Source organism: Macrotis lagotis, chromosome 1 (genome assembly GCF_037893015.1).
Source record: "Macrotis lagotis isolate mMagLag1 chromosome 1, bilby.v1.9.chrom.fasta, whole genome shotgun sequence".
In the NCBI taxonomy this organism is placed as follows: domain Eukaryota; kingdom Metazoa; phylum Chordata; class Mammalia; order Peramelemorphia; family Peramelidae; genus Macrotis; species Macrotis lagotis.
Genome location: NC_133658.1, coordinates 722,793,383 through 722,808,469, shown reverse-complemented (window position 1 = coordinate 722,808,469; position 15,087 = coordinate 722,793,383).

Genomic DNA, 15,087 nt, shown 5'->3' with positions numbered 1-15,087 from the left:
AAACAAGTTATATATAGGATAAATTGAGTCATTTTTCAGTGACATCAGACTCTTTGTGAACCTATTTTGAAGTTTTCTTGGCAAAGATACTGGAGTGGTTTGTCATTTCTTCCTCCAGCACATTTTACAGATGAGAAAACTGAGCTAAACACGGTTAAGTGATTTGTCCAGGGTCACATTGCTGGATTTGAACTCTGGTCTTCCTGACTCCAGCCCCAATCCTCTATTCACTGTAAAACCCAGCTTCCCCATATATATTATAAATAGGGAATAATTGTGAAAGTGAAGAAAGTAGAATTAAGAAGGATTGGAAAAGATTTCCTATAGAACACAATGTTAATACCTTCTCTTGCAAAACTAACAAGATTAAATGTCATTGGAAAATGTATAATAAAATGAATATAAATATAATTCAATATAATATTAAAAGTGATAATTTGTGGTTCCCTAAGTCAATGAGTTTGCCATCATTGCCACTATTTGCCACCATAGAAGATGAGATTTTACTTGGGACTTAAAAAGGAAACCATAGAGATGAAAAAGGAAAGTAATCCAGGCATGAGGGACAGACAGAGAAAATGCCCAGAGCCTAGAGATGGGATGTCTTTATCACAGAATAGCCAGAAGACCAGTGCTACTGATTTGAAGACTTTGTGGCAGGGGCTAAGGAAGGTGTAAGAAGACCAGAAAGGTTGGAAGGGCTTAGGTCATGAAAGGGCTTTGACCGCCAAACAGAGGATTTTGTATTTGATTCTGTGGGCAATGGGAGTCATTGTACATTAAAATGATTGGAAAGCCTTCATACAAAAAGGAGTGATTGTATGTAGTGATAAAAGCACAGAAACTCACAGGCTTGTAGCAATTTGCTATGTTTATCTTCTTGCTAGGAGCACTCATCCTGACAGAGAAGGTTAAAAAGCCTTGAAGAATGCTTCTATATTATGATTAATTAGAGAAGATGAAGATTTGGTAAAGATGATGAAAGGAATAATCATTGAAGGAATCCAGAGGAAAATGAAATAGAATGCAATATCAAGAAGTTGCTAAGTGGAAGAATGTAACATAGACAATGAAAGACAGAAAAGAAACCACATTGGAGCTATGTGACAAATATGAGGCTATTTTCATAGAGGTTGAAATTCAACCTTCTAAAGAAATAGTATCCCTTGGTCCACAGAGAACAATAAGAACTATCCAGGTGTAAATAAAACTTAATTAGCCTTAAAAGGAATAAATACATCTTGATTGGTTGATAACATCCTTCTGAGGATTACAGGAACAACTATATGCAGCTATGACCCAAAGTGCTAACTTTCCTGTAGGAGGCAACTGAGATAAGATAACAAGCCTGCCAATCACTAGAGGAAAAAAAAGTTCCTGGAAAATATCTGGCTAAAGCAAAACAAAAAATCCTTAACCTCAGCTAAATGATTTAAAGTCAAAAGTTATATTTGTATCTCTCCTATCAATTGAAATTCATGGATTTTGGAAAAATGAAGACTTTTTAGAAAGTGAACAGTTTACTAGGTAGATTATGTTATAGAGAAGAATTTAGTTTTCTTCCTCTTGATATATCCTATTGAAATGATAAAATCAGGGAAGAGGAGTACTAGGAAGAGCATATTTGGTGGAAAGTTGTCAATTTAATCAAAATTTTAAAATAAAAATAGCATGAGATATAATACCCAAATAAAAATGTTTAGCCAAGTACTTAAGTAGCTAAAACAATTATTGGAGGAAATAATACAAAATTTAAATTAAAATAATAATCTAAAAATTATTTTAAAATTTTAAATTTAGAAATAATTTAAATTAAAAATTAAATTATTTTTTAAAAATTTAAAAAATTTAAAATTTTAAAATAATTTAAAATTTTAAATTAAAAAATTTAAAAGACATTAGAGGATACTTATGGCCACAACTATTGGTAAAAATGCTGAATTTGGATTTGAAATATCTGAGTTCAAATCACCATCTACTATATACTATTTGTGTGACTTTAGATAAATTTTATTTAATCTCTATGGACCTCAGTATCTTCATCTGTAAAAATGAAGGAGCCACACTAAATATTCACTAAGATATCTTCCATATCTTCTTCAATTATCCTTTAACCCTATGCTTACTTACCAAAGTACATGCAAATATCTAATAATTAAAAATCTTCATCCACTGGTCAAAAATAATTAAAATAAATAATTAAAATCAAAATTTTAATGGAGGGAGGTAAGTATAAAATGTACAACATTAAAATTAAATGAATGAGATTTAAAAGTAGAATGTAACAGAGAAAGGATATTATATAATTAAAGTAAATAGAACAGTTAAAAAATGACAGAGTAGTACTATAAATCAGGTTTTATATACCTGTGTAGTGAGGTTTTGGACTTACACTTCTACTCCACATTTGGCCCTAGCAGGTCAGGCCCCAGAGCTTGATTGGCTACATCTCTTGTCTTTAGGGGAAGTGCTCTTCCTTCCCTAAAGAAGATGCTCTTCTAATCAACTGTCTTGAAATCATCTCTCTATCCACTAAATTATAGTGCCTCATATGTTTGTCTATTGCATGTGTGTGAGATAGTTACATTGAGGCTTTGCAACTATAAAGTGAATTAAATGTAATCAGGTACCAGGAAGTGACTGTATGTATTTGAATTCACACTATTTGAAGCTAAAATTTTGTAAAATATAGTGTGGAAATAGTGTGAAATCAAATAATATGAACAATGTCAGAGAATTTCAGACCTAGCTGTATTATATCATCTAACCACACATCAGTGATTTATGTTTTTGATGTTGTAGGTACTTTGTTCAAAAATGCAGGTTACAATTCTTCTGTCTTCACAAATAGTTACAGTGGTTATAAAAAAAAATCACTGCATACAAGCCATCCTTTTTGTATGGAGGTTTTCTATATAGCTAATATTATCATTCACTGCTGTATATCTTCCAAGACTTTCCAGCTTGGTAGGGTCTAACAGGATACATTTTACTTTAGCCTACCTTTTGAGAATCCAAGATTTCCTCCATGCCATGATAAGGTACTAGAGTAATACTATGGGGGAAAATCAGTACTTCAGGAATTAGTTTGAATGAGAAAAATGAAATTCAGGGAAATAAAGCCACATCACACAGGTAGCAAGGATCCTAGTTGAGTCTAGTTCCAACTTTGGAATTCTTAGTTCTTAAAAGTCCTCCACAAATGAACTGATCTACTATTAGACAACTACCATTTTTATACCTAAATCCAGGATCTGGTTCTTTGAGCAAATCACATGCTATTTTCTATATGATACTATTTATATACCTTCATCCCCTGACCAATATCTTAAAATATTCTTGAATTAATGACTTAAACTTTACAGTGTTGTTGTAGGAAAATTCCTTAACATCTAATTTGCATTATTTGTTGAATCTGGATCTTCTTTAATTACATGAATTGAAATTAGGGTAGAACCCACACTCTTGAGGATTATAGATCTTTCAGAAAAATACCAAGGGGAAAAAAACCTTAACACAGTATTTCAGGGAAATCATACAGAATTATTGCACCCTTTCCCAAGAAATGTTTCTTGTCCAGAAATATAGAGCAAATAGCCAAGTAAAGATTGGAGAATAGAGAAGACCACAACAGAAACAACAAATTTAACTTAACTAAGAAGCATTGCAATCAAATTAAGGATTAAATCTAAGTTCCAGTTATCATTTGTAGTTTTTGTCCTTGCCCTTGAAGAGGACCATTACATCAGGTCATGACTTATAAGTTAATTGGATTTAAGTAAGACAGGACTGTGCCCTCTCACTCTTCAGAGCCTTCTAGGTCCAGTGGCAAGTATAAATCAGGACCATTGGTGATGACCCTGGATGAAATGGTAGATATTGCTCTTTTTTTCATGTCCCAATTAGTATAAATAATAAATCCTGTGAAATAGTCACATATACTCTAAATCACATTATTCAAAGTTAAAATTATGTAAAATATTGGTTCCAGTCCAATGGAAACATACAAGGAATTCAAATAATGTGATGACTTCTTGAGATTCTTCATTTCCACTAATCTAGACCTAGTTACACAATATCAAACAAAAAAACTCTGCAGGCAGTTAGAAAAAAAAATCTTTCACATCTCACAGATAATCATTTGACTTTCAGCAAAATGGAAGAATTCAAGACAATCCTCTGAAAGAAAGTAGAGTAAATATTCAACATACAAACTCATCAAAAAGAAGAAAATCAAATACTGTGAGATAGAAATGAAATGTTTGCTTTCACATTTCTAGTTCTAGATAATGTGATAAACTTAGTTTGAGAGGGAAGTATTTGTTTCTTTCTTTAGGGAAAAAAATGTACCTTGTTTGAAAGATGTCAAGAAGGAAAAAGATACTATTAACAGGTTAAAGAATCAAAGAAGGAAAAAAAATTTAGAGAAAATTAGAAAAATAATAGGAGGAAGAAAGGAATGAATGATTACTTTAGAGACAAAATATATCATTTCTTCATTGGTAAATCAGTAATTCTTGGTGATATGATAACCATTCTCAGACAAGCAGAGAAGATGATGGGAAAAGTGATGCACAGGAAAAAACTGATCATTACTCAAGAGGAGAGATAAATGTCTTTCTCTTTAAAAGTTCTGCTCATCTTTCCATATGTTGTGAATTCCTAGAACTTAGTTTGCTTGGAGAAGCTACACCTTTGCTTAAGGGTAAATAAACATTACGTCCCTCTATTTCTGGGAATCACTGTCTCTGTGAATTCTTCACTCTGCTCAAAATCCAAACTCCATCAACATGATATAAAAACAAATAGGTCAGCATTACCTTACCCTCAAAAGATTATTGCCATAAAATTACCATATTGATGATTAGATCATTGAGACACAGGTTAGCTTTAGTAACCATATTATTGTAAGTTTATCACCATAAAAATGCCATACAGAAATGTTACCCAGATGCCCAGCAATACTGTAATGTCATGGCGCCTCAATGATATGGGAAAGAACTACAACTAAAAGCTGAAGTCTTGTTTCCTTTACTATTAAGCCACTGAGTTAAGAAGGTTCTGGAAGAGGGAGAGCATAATCTCTGCATAAGATTCCCCTCATTTTAATCCACATAATGTACATGTCATATCACCATTCATTTGATGTCAAAGGACTACAATCAGGTGAAAAAAGAAAAAAAGAAAGAAAAGGATCAAGTCCAAAGAAGTTAGTAGCATAATGGATTGAGTGCCAGGTCTGGAGCCAGGAAGGACTGAATTCAAACTTGGTCTCAGATATTTATTGGCTATGTGACCCTGGGCAAGCCACTTAAGCCTGTTTTTCTTAATTCCTTTTATGTAGAATGAGACACAGAAGGAAATGGCAAACCTCTCCTCGGTATTTTTGCCAAGAAAACCTCCAAAATGGGTCATGAAATATTGGACATAATTGAAACAACTATCAACTACAAAGTATGTGAAATACAATGCATTTCTCATTATAGCCAGGTATTTCTTTTGAGAATTTACATTCCTAAAAAAGGGAAAGGAATAACAAAGAATACAGAATGAAACTATTTCTTGGGAAGAGGTGCTACAAATTAATATTGAAATTAAGAAAAAAGAAGAGATAGGAATGTGCTTTGGGGTAAAAAAAAAAGGGAAAATTAAGTATGAAAGAACTCTTATCTGAGCTTGGAAAGGGAAGGGCAAAGAAAAAAGTAGAATGGGTTTGGGTGTAACAGGTGGGAAGGAGAGATAAACAGAGGAGGTGGGGATCAGATAAATGTGAAAAAAAACAATCCATAGAATCAAAGTACTGATTTAGGAGAAAAAAATCCAAAGGAAAAAATAAATTATAAATTATAAATATTAAATATAATATATAATATAGAAACATTAAATACATTAATTAAATAAATAAAAATTATAAATAAGTTATAATACCAAATGAGAATGGAAGATTCTTCAATAAAACAGAAAGAGAATAAAATTTCTAATTTTTTCAGACTTAATAATTTGCTACATAAAAGAGAGACATTAAGCATAGATACATACATACATAGTGATAATCAAGATAATACAAGAGATGAAATAAAATGAATTTATGGAAGCAAAGAACTGGAAACAAAGTAGAGATACTCTTCATTGGGGAAATAACTAAACAAATTAGCTATATGGTACATGCATATAATGGAATATTCCTATGCTGTAAGAAGCAATGAATATGATGAATACAAAGAAGTATGGAGAGAGTTATGTAAACTGATATAAAATGTTAATCAAAGAAGATAATAGACATAATAATGTAAATTAAAAGAAAAACTGCAAAGCATTTATAATTGAATGTAGAAAAATTACAAAGAATAAGAATGACCCAAAAGAAGAGAAAAGGGAAGACAACATTTCCAACCTAAGAAGAGATTTGATTATAGATTATATATAGTCAGATTATTTTTTCAATATATTAATTGATTTTACTGGTTTACTGATTTTTTTTCCTTTAAAAAATTCTGTCAAATGGAGTCACTCTCTAGAAAGAGAAAAGGGATTTAAGGAGTGAATTTAGGCAACATGAAAGCACAATTATTGATAAAATATATTTATTTGAAAATTATATATATACATACATATATATTTATTTGAAAAACTTCAATATCTTACAATTTGCTACACTTGTCAGTTTATCTTTTTTTTCAGCTGTCTTTTCAGATGCTCTAAATGTGTCTGTTAAGCTATATACAGAGATATTTTTTTTGCAAGGCAATGGGGTTAAGTGACTTGCCCAAGGCCACACAGCTAGGTAATTATAAAGTGTCTGAGGTTGGATTTGAACTCAGGTACTCCTGACTCCAGGGCCGGTGCTCTATCCACTGTGCCACCTAGCTGCCCCCTGTTAAGCTATATACTGAATGACATTTGAATATGTAACAAAATTTATTATAATTCCAATTGTACATTGAGATAAGAGCAATAAAAATTGATAGTCAAAAGAGATACGAAAAATACATTATGCTCAGTCATTATATATACTTGAAAATAGCATTATGTTAGAATTAAAACAGCCCCCCCTTCCCTTTATAACTTTACTAGGCTTTGACCCCTGCTCCTTATTCTATGATAATAGTAGCTTATTACTTTGCCATTGTCATGGTAAAGATTAGAACTGCCATTGACAAGCTGTTTATCCTGCAATGATAAGTGTCTCTCCAAGCTATTGAATATGTCATAATTTGACTATTTATGCAAATCTACCTATCTACATAAGATCAGCCTGTATCTCAAGTTGGCTGAGAGATTGGTTGACAAGATGTTGCTTATTGAGCTTTTAGAGTACAGTCCTCAAGTCTTATCTGTTTAACATTTTATAATCAATGATTTGATTAAAAGCACAGGAAAGAGAATCCAAATATTGGATTTCAAAGCTTAGAAGTATAGCTAATATTCCAATGGTAGAATTAAAGCTTTTTATTATTTTTTATTTTTTCCAAACACAGTAAAGATGTTTTCAATATTGATTTTATATAAGATTTTGAGTTCCTCAGTTTTCTGCTTCCCTCCTTTCTTCTCAATGCCCCATGACAAGTAATTTTGATGAAGTCAAGGTTATATATGTACAATTATATTTAACATATTTCCATATTGTTGTTGTTGTTTGTCCTTCATTCTCAAAGAAGGCCATGACATCAGGAAGTGATGCCATGACATGCATATGAATTAGATTTGAGTGAGGGGTTACTATGCTAAGTCACCAGCCTCACTTTTTCTTTCCTAGTCATCCATATCAATGCTAGATATGGATCAGAATGATTGGAGATGGCCCTGGATGTGAGGCAATAAGGGTTAAGTGACTTGCCCAGTGTTACACAACCAGTATATGTCAAATGTCTGAGATCTGCATAATTAGTCAAATTATGATCACTTTTTGATAGGGTTACTAGATTCACTAACTCAAAACAGTTTAGATATGAATATTCAACAAAGAAGAATGTACAAATTTACAGGAAAACATTTAATAACTAGGGGCAGCTAGGTGGCATAGTGGATAAAGCACCGGCCTTGGAGTCAGGAGTACCTGGGTTCAAATCTGGTCTCAGACACTTAATAATTACCTAGCTGTGTGGCCTTGGGCAAGCCACTTAACCCCATTTGCCTTGCAAAAACCTAAAAACAAAACAAAACATAATAACTGTCTCTATGTGGATAGTGTCCCTGGACCTGGAGTCAAGAAAACTCAGCTTTGTGAGTTCAAATATAACCTCAGACTCTTATTAGCTTTGTGACCCTGGACAAGTCACTTAATCCTGTTTGCCTGTTTTTATTTCCCTATCAGCCATTTTGTGAAAGAAGAATCAGAACATGGGGCAGCTAGGTGATACAGTGGAGAGAGCACTGGTCCTGGAGTCAGGGGGACCTGAGTTCAAATCTGACCTCAGATACTTAATTCTTACCTAGTTTACCTTGGGCAAGTCACTTAACCCCATTGCCTTGCCCCCCCAAAATAATGAAAGGGATCAAACCAAAAAAGAAAAAACAGAATCAGAACAAAGGCAACCAAAAATTCCTTGATATAAAACTCTATTAAGACTAGAACTATAAGTTTAATTTAATAAGATGAAATTGGAAAGAAATAATATACTGACACAATGGAAAGAGGGTTGGTCTTCTTACCAGGAAAACCTACTTTCAAATTTTACCCTTCACAAACTGAATTTGTGATGCTGGTTTCAAAGTCGACTCTCTAACCATTGTGCTGTGAAGTTACTGGCCTGCATTCAAAGAATGAGTTGTCTCAGCTGAGAGCTCCTCAAACTTTACTACTGAACCATTTGTTTTAAAGCAGTTTTTAAGATGATAAGATGTATGCCTCAGGACAACTGTTTTGTCAGCTATTGGAAGATAGGTTTGAGAAAAGGAATTTAGTAATAGAAAGACCAATGAAAAGATTATAATAGCATTCCACACCTTAGGTGATAGGTGTCTATAACAGGATAGCAGTTGTGTGGGTGGAAAGAAGAACTTCATCTTGGATTTTTCCCTCTTTCTAGATGATTCTTAATTGAAACTCTATGACAGAATCATAGGAAAACTATCCATTCCCTTCTTCCACTAGCTGAAATTTTAAAATTTATCACTCATGCAGTAATCTATTTCCTTACTTACTGATACATTCATTGAACCTCAATTAACTCAACAGTAATAGCAAGAGGGGCCAGCTAGGTGACACATAGGATACAGCACCAACCCTGGAGTCAGGAGAATCTAAGTTCAAATCTGACCTCAGACACTTAAAGTTTACTTAACTGTGTGACCTTGGGCAAAAAACAAACAATAATGGCATGAGATATCTATTTAATATTCTCCTTGTGTTAATTTCCTGACATAAATAATGACAGGAAAATATTCAATTTATATTTCCTATTTCTCAAATATCTTGTTAAAAATATATGGAAACCCTTTGAGATATCTAAGCAAAAACTAGTAGTATAATGGTATATAATGACATGAATTTTTCTATATTTGATTTTATAGATAAAAGAATGACTTTGAACAAACATACCTACCAGAAATTTTTAAATAGAGCAAAAAGTTATGTCAAACTCCAAATCTCATCAATAGACTGAAACTACTCAGTGCTTACAGATATAAGCAATAATAGAGTTAAGGAGAAAAATTTGATAAAAAAAACTATTATAGAAGAAATAAAAGTAAAAGGGAAAGATTACTACCATAACATTCTACTGCCTCTCAAAAAGTCACTAAAGGAAATACTCTACTTTGATATCTAATTTTTAGGTAGCTATTTTAGAGAATCTTAGATATGGAAGAAACCTTAGAAGTCATCTTATGTAGACCCTAACAATATTTGCAAAGAAAAGAATCATTAGAGATGGCAAGCAAAGAACAAAAAATAAGCAGGTATTCGGGTAACCAGTCACCTATTATACTAGAAGGGGAAGGAGGTGATTCGGAAAGACTGTTATCATCCATTCAGGTCAATTTTGGCATATAGTGTTCATTTTTGAGATATATTAGTGTTATAAAGTGATTTTAATATTATTGCTTTTTTGCCCTTCAATTCATTTGCAAAAAAAATCTTTAAAAAAACAAAATAAAATAGTAGTGATAATCCCAACAATATAACAGATTAGTAAAATTTAAGATTTGCAAAATCCTCCAGTTTTCAAGGACTGTATTCCAAGCACTACATGCTTTTAATTGCTTCTATTTTGGCCTAAATTATCCAATTTAGTTGCTTTGACCTCAGGGGCATTCTTGCTTCCTCACTCTCATTTGCTCCACAAATCTAATCTGTTATAAAGTTTTGTAGTTTTGACCTTTACTGTGTCTTCAATATTCATCAGTCATCTTTTACACAGTCACCACTTGGTGTAGGCTCTCATCACCTGGACATTTCTCTGCTTCATCCTTTCCTATTCCAAATGATCTTTTAGAAACCTTTTCTCTCTCTTCAAGTCCCCTTTTGTCTATGCCCTCAGGCTAAAAGATAATTTCTTTCTCTACAACTTCTCTTACGAAAGTTTCCCTTTTCTTCATTCACTATCTTATCTTAGTCACTATCCTAGTTGGGGCCCTTGCTGAGACAATTGTAATAGCTTCATTGTGAGTCTCTATGCCTCATATTCTTCCCCATTCCAAAGCATACTCTATACAACAACAATTTCCCTAAAATTGAGCATGTTATTCTCTTCCTTAACCAAATACAATGGTTACCTATTACATCTACACATTAAAATATCCATTCCTCTTTTTGGTATTTAAAGCTCTTTATAATCTGGTCTTTTCCTATCTTTTCATCCTTTGTATATATTTCACCTCTCCACAAACTCATTGGTCCAGTTATATTGCTCTACTTGCTTTCCTTGCCTAGAATGTTTCGTTCTCCACATTGATGCATTTGTACTTGGAATGTACCCTTTCTTTACCTCTACCTCTTAGAATCCCTGTTCAAATGCTGCCTTCTATTAAGAGGCATTTTCCTAGTTGCTAGTGCTTCTTTAAAGTTATTCCATGTAATTGGGAAGGAGTAAATGAATTCAGTCCTTATGAGCATGTGCAGGTTACTCAACTGATAAAAATCTTCATGTAGATTGTTGAACATATGGGATACTCTGAAAATGGTTCTGGTATTTTAACCATGTAAAGAAGCTGAGCTTTTTTTATTTGGCTGTGAATACATTCAAAAGTCACTAGTCAATTTGAGCCACTTTTCTATCTTTTTCCTGCCCAGGGGCATTCCAGTGAGAAAAGAATGACAATGCTCTAATGAGAAAAATCTCAGACCTTCCCCATCTGAGGATCTGACACATATGACTTGTGAATATTAACCTTTATTCTTTGACTTAATATTTGTTCTTTTGATCTAGATAAAAAAAGTTTAGAGATGAAGATTAGAGAGTGTGAGCTTTGAAATGTCAAGAGAGGAATCTACCTGAATTCTGGGAGCAGAATCCATGTGAACTCTATAGCCAGTCTAAAACTGAACTTTTGAGGTGAAGAACAACCTTTTGGACATGGTCTATGAGTAGTTAGGACAAATATTTATCCAATAGCAGTTAGTACATATTTGGGCATGAACTTAATGGTTCTTGCTTAGGTCTTCCTGACTCTAGCTAAGTTTTGTGCTCTATCCATAGTCATCCTCCTTCCTTGCTTCCTTGCTTCCTTCCTTCCTTGCTTGCTTCCTAGCTTGATACCTTCCTTTCCTCTTTTCCATATCATTTCTTCCTTTGTTCCTTCCTCTTTCCTACTCTCCCTATGTCTTTGTATCTATCTACAAATATCTGAGAGAGACAGATACCTTTTGATATAGCATTTAAAGGCAGTATGAAATTTTCTCTGTGTGTTTTTCTCTAAAGAATGTCAGTCAGATCATGATATCATAGATTTAGAGTTGGAATGGACCTTAAAGCTCCTTTAGTCAAAACACTTCAAATTATATATAGAGAAACTGAGGCCCAGAGAGGTTAAATAATTTGTCCATGGTCAGATATCCATCACTTTTTCTACTTTGGAGGGAGAAGCAACACTGAAGTGGGGAAAGGATAGTGGAATGCTGATGGAAATTACTTTCTTTTCTGAGAACCTATTATACTTATTGGAAAATACACTAGAGATATATGACATGACCAAATGCTGAGAACACTGTTTTCTTTTATTTTTAAATTTTTTTTAAGGCAATGGAGTTAAGTAACTTGCTCAAGGTCACATAGCTAGGCAATTATTAAGTGTCTGAGGTCATATTTGAACTCAGGTCCTCCTAATTTCAGGGCCAGTGCTCTATCCACTATGCCACCTAGCTGCCCCAGAACACTTCTCTTAAAGTGGATAGATAAAGCAGTAATTTTAATACTTTAATGATCTTGATGATATTGCAATATTGCTTGTTACATTATATATTTCATTCAATGTAAACTAAAGTTGGTTACAATTGATTTAATGCAAGTCAAGGAACTGGTAATTAAGCTGTGTCCAACAACATAAACTATATCTACATTATCATAGAATTTACTCATCAATTGTATCTCAGAAATAATTTTAAAAATTCTGTTCATCAACCAGACCTAGAACTGAAAAGTATTAAGTACGTGTTCAGTGTTTTTCTGGTATTTTTTTGCTGAAATGAATTCTCATGGTAACAATACAATTCTATTTGAAGTTGCATGTACCCATAAACAAGGTAGGATCAAAAATATCTACGTAGTTTTCTGTTTCTTTCCCTTTTCCCCCCTTCTATCCTTTCTCTCTGAAAGTGTATCCCCACATGAATTCTACTCCTAGACCCCAGGTAGCAGGTTCTCTTGACCTCTCAAACTCACACTCTCTAATCTTCATCTCTAAACTTTTTTATCTAGAACAAAAGAATAAATCCTAAGTCTAAAAACTAAGGCTGATGTCCAAAAGGCATTAGAGAGGCAAGTTTACAGGTTTGAGAATGGTCCCATGCACAACTGTCATTGATAGACCAGGATGACAGGTAAAGTAGGGAAATATTGTGGTTTATCATTTGAATAGATGGTACATAAGAATAGCCTCAAGCTAGCTAATATCTCATGAACAAGTGCTTATCAGATGTGCTCTCAGTGCACAAGAATACAAGGACACTATTCTGCTGATTCTGAATAGATGACCAACAGCTTGTTGATGGAAGGCAACTGAAATTTTCTAGAAATTTTCAATGTTTTCTTCTATGGATCTTTTTCTCTTCTCATTTTTAAGCAAGTATTTTTCATCTGAAGTGATTCCCATAGTAATAACCAGGCAGTTTCTGCTTGAGTGTTGTGTGTGTGTGTGTGTGTGTGTGTGTGTGTGTGTGTTGCCATTTGTGCTCTCTACATTCAGTGTCTTTCAACTTCTTAAAAGATGAATACATGATTCAGTAGACCAAAATCGGTATTAACTTTGGATAAAAATCAAAAGTCATTTTCTATATGTATAACAGCTGAATTACCTGTTTAAATAAGCTTTCACTTTAAAAAAAAAGGAACTGGGGGCAGCTAGGTGGCTCAGTAAATAGAGCATCAATCCTGTAGTGAAGAGACCCTCAGACATTTGATATTTACTAATTGTATGATCTTGGGCAAGTAACTTAACCTCTTTGACCCACTTAAATTAAAAAAAGGGAAATAAATAAAATGAAAACATTGAGTCTATTATCATTTCTTAATAAAGTTTGAGTAATGCAAAACAGTTATCAAAACAAGAATCTGGAAACTGTTAAGGTAGCAAGAACCTTATCTCTTTCCTCTGTTACTAGAAAAGTGAGGGGAAAGCAAATATAGTGGGCAACTGGTCATTGAGAGATCAATTCTTAGAGAACAAATAATATTCCCTGCCTTTTTTAAATGGGAAAAACACATGGAATTTTGGACAGCCTTCTATGGGAAGTCCCACTATAGGAACCTGAAGACTAAAGGGTTGTTATAGTATAGGGATGAGTAATTTTCTAGTTCATTTTAAAGTTGGAAGTTCTAATGATGGTGCCAGAATTGAAGGATTGATATACCCCTCCCCAAAAGCCTTTTCACCTTTCTTTCTTTTCTGTCAGCCTTTCAAGTGAAAGAGATTTCTGTGAACTGTCCACAAGGGAAGGAAGCCCTATCAACTAACTGCTATGTGTCTGTTTATGAAAGACATTTATGTTCTGTTCCTGTTGTGTCTTTTCTTTCCTGATCTTAGGTGAATGAGCACCTAGATGACTAGAGAGATCAGAAAATCCATTCAAGGTACCACCATAAACCAAAATCTGGAGCTAATAGTATTAGCACCTGAATTCAATGAAGGGTCAATACCATAAACAAATGAGACACTTAACACAGGCCAGCAGGAGACTGACTCAACAAAAAACCTACCAGGTCCTACCAAAATAGCCCAGCTAAGCAAGGATGAAAATCATCTATTGAACTCACCACAACTTGCTTCAAAAAACTTTTCTACTTATTCTTTTATTTTAAATTTTTGTTTATTTAAGGCAATGGGGTTTGAGTGACTTGCCCAAGGTCATACAACTAGATAATTATTGTGTCTGAGTTGGAATTTGAACTCAGATCTTCCTGACTCCAGGACTGGTGCTCTATCCACTGTGCCCACCTAGCTATCCCCACTTTTTTTTTATTTTTTGCAAGGCAATGGGGTTAAGTGGCTTGCCCAAGGTCACATGGCTAGGTAATTATTAAGTATCTGAGGCCAGATTTGAACTCAGATACTCCTGACTCCAAGGCCAGTGATCTATCCACTGTGCCACCTAGCCACCCTGTATCCCTACTTATTCTTAATGCACATACTTCAACCACCAACTTTCCCTTTATGATGTCACACTTATACTTAGGAGTATCTTCAAACAACATATAGCAGCATTTCTAATCCCCAAAATTTCTTGCCCTTTCTGGACAGACAAATACTAATCACTTGCTTCCTCTCTCAGTAACCCTTTCAAGAGAGAGAAATCTTCCTGAGAAAGGAGCCTAGCATTTTCTCTTCTCATCTCAGATCCATTGTATTATATGTTCATCATGGTAAAGTTTTTCAAATATTTTTATTCCGGAAGACACTATGCCTATTGTCCAGAACATTACAGAGCCTCTT